At 51.7% G+C, this 2,542-nt stretch overlaps 1 long non-coding RNA gene across 1 annotated transcript; it reads left to right on the top strand.

The window, feature by feature from the left end:
- Positions 1 to 213: 213 nt before the first annotated feature.
- Positions 214 to 2,141, top strand: LOC123025832. The gene is made up of 3 exons (XR_006415195.1): positions 214 to 936; positions 1,103 to 1,223; positions 1,767 to 2,141. It is a non-coding gene; the product is annotated as an uncharacterized LOC123025832 (long non-coding RNA).
- Positions 2,142 to 2,542: the final 401 nt, after the last annotated feature.

The following is a 2,542-nucleotide window of genomic DNA, read 5'->3' as shown; positions in this document are numbered from 1 at the left end:
CAGGAGTCCAGATTCCGGCTGGATATCAGGAAAACATTCCTGACTGTAAGAGCAGGACAACGATGGAACCCATGACCTAGGGTGGTGGTGGGCTCTCTCACACTGGAAGTGTTCAAGATGCAACTGGACAGCCATCTGAGAGGGATGGTTTAACTGGGAGTCCTGCAACGAGCAGGGAATTGGTCTTGAAGGCCTGTGGGCCCCTTTCAGTGCTACTATGGTTTGTCATTATTTAATGCGGACTTCCTATGCTCCCTTCCTACACCCTCTCCAAAGAAAAGCAGAAGCAGGCAGTGCTCCTCCTCCACCGTTGAACAGGTCCCATTAATTTGTGGGCCTTTCAGTAATCAAAAGCTAGTAGACCACATGTGCACAGATTCAGCCTAGCAGCAGTATAAGAGATATTCGTGAAGATCACCAGGGGGCGATAAAAACTTAGGTACTGAGTGCGGGGATGAGCGAGCCATTATCTCGCATTAAGGTTAACCTTCAACAACTCAGCTTAACATTAAGGCAGGAAGGTGCACTGAGCCACATCGGACAAGGGTATACTTAGCTGCTTATTTGTGACGCCATTCCCTCTTGGGAAGGAGCTGTGGCCCTAAGAAGCTGGGACTTGAGTTACCTGGTTTTTTTTGTCTACTCCACCAGCATTGCTGTGTTTTTAAATACATTCATTCCACCATGACTTCCGTGGTAGAAAGACCCCAAGCACTGCGGCTCGCACCCCAATTCCCAGCAAGGGTCTTCCAGGCAGGCAATTAAGTGGCAAGAGGGCACCTCCGCAGACGTTGCATCGATTTCCGTGGGTCTCCTCCAAGGTTGCCCAAGCCTGGAAGCAAGTCAACGCGGATCAAGAGAAGACGCCAAAGAAAGGAGGGCGTCCACCTCGGACGCAGACCCCAAAGGCTGTTTGGGCGCCTCTTGCAGCTCCAGGTAACTCTCCGGCGCCCGCAAACGGTCCTTCCTCCATTGCAACTTTTTCGGACAAAGCAGCACTGGAGGGGGGAGTGTGAGTCCGTGCGAGCTGAGCCTTCATGAAGGCTGGGATGGAGCCCCCCCACCCCATTTCTGATATATTTATTTGAAATTGCTCTGCTAGGCTGGGGAACGTGGTCGGGCCTGCCGGTTTCCGTTGCTCGGAGTCGCGCCCTGCTTTCGGTTTCTTTGCGGCGAGAAGAAACGACGGCGAACAACGCGCAGCTGCGGCGAGGGAGGCGAAGGTAAGCAAAGGCCAGACTTCAGCGCCCGCTTGTTCCAGCTTTCCCCGAGGCAGAAGTCTGGGGCACGGGCCGGACTTGGGAAGGCGGGCCTCTCGCTGCCTCCCCTGCCCTGTTGCCCGCCCTCGCAGGGCTCGCCGGCGCCCGGGGGAAGGCCCTGGGCGCGGCGCCCGGCTCCGCTGCGCCTCGCAAGGAGAACCGGGCCGGCCGAGCAGAAGTGCTGGCAACTCGGCAAAGATGAGTTGAGCCGTCCCGAGGCTATGGAGCAAGGGGGCGGCATATAAAAACTTAATAAAATAAAATAAAATAAAATGAAATAAAAAAATAATAAAGATGTGCGGCGCAGGGCCCGAGCCAGTGCCTTCCACGCTCTGATCCGCACAGGCCTCTCTGGAGCGGCATTTACTCTCTGCAGGCAACCCGCTTGAAATCTGAGAGTTCTCGACGCAAAAGACAGAAGGAGGCCGAGTTGTTTCATGTGGGGGAGAAGATTCCCAAGGAATCCAGTATTATCAATGGACACGGCTCTGTATTTCTCCCTTCCAGAGGCAAATGGCACGGATGCTTCCACCACCGAGAGCAGTTCAGAGAGTCGAGTAGGAAGACCCTGTTATATGCGTGATCCTTTGAGGGTGGCAACTCCAAAGGCACTGATGAAGGCTCTTGCCCTGGTTTGAATACTGTCATTGGATTACACCCAAGGCGGGAGGAGGTGAAAGGAGACCTGCTTTGTATTAGTGATAAAGGAATAAGCATTGAACAGGTGTTTTTTCAATGGGTTTTAGGAAGTGTGCATTCCACACCCATACTTCAGGGTGTGATTTAGAAGTGCCTCTATTTGAGTTGAGTTGGTTGCGTCTTCATAATTTGTGTCAGTGTTAACCAGACTGGTATTTAGCAAGAATTTGTAGTGTAGTACAATTTTGTGTGGGTGCATTTTACTATAAATGGATGAACACTTAAAAAAGCAGTACAGGCTGTAGAATGGAATTGTCCTTGTAAGAACAGATTACCCTTTGTTTTGGAAATGACTGAGGGCAAGTAGAAAGCTCATTAGCTTTAGATATGGAGACATCCAGCATTAAGTATCTTCCTGGTTGTGTGGCAGAAGTGTAGATTGTGCCCCGTAACTGGGGTCCATCTCCCACATTTCCACCCTTAATGGTGACACTCAAAATCCAAGGAGGTTGCTTCACCCAGGCAGGGAAGTGCCAAGAGAGGACATTTCATAGAAACACAGTGAGTCAGAAGGGGTCTCTTGGGCCATCTAGTCTGACCCCCAGCTCCAGCCAGCTCTGCTCATGACATGCCTACCATGACAG

This window comes from Varanus komodoensis, unplaced genomic scaffold (genome assembly GCF_004798865.1).
Source record: "Varanus komodoensis strain SLA01 unplaced genomic scaffold, ASM479886v1 scaffold29_1, whole genome shotgun sequence".
Lineage (NCBI taxonomy): Eukaryota > Metazoa > Chordata > Lepidosauria > Squamata > Varanidae > Varanus > Varanus komodoensis.
This window is presented reverse-complemented; position numbering and strand designations above follow the sequence as displayed.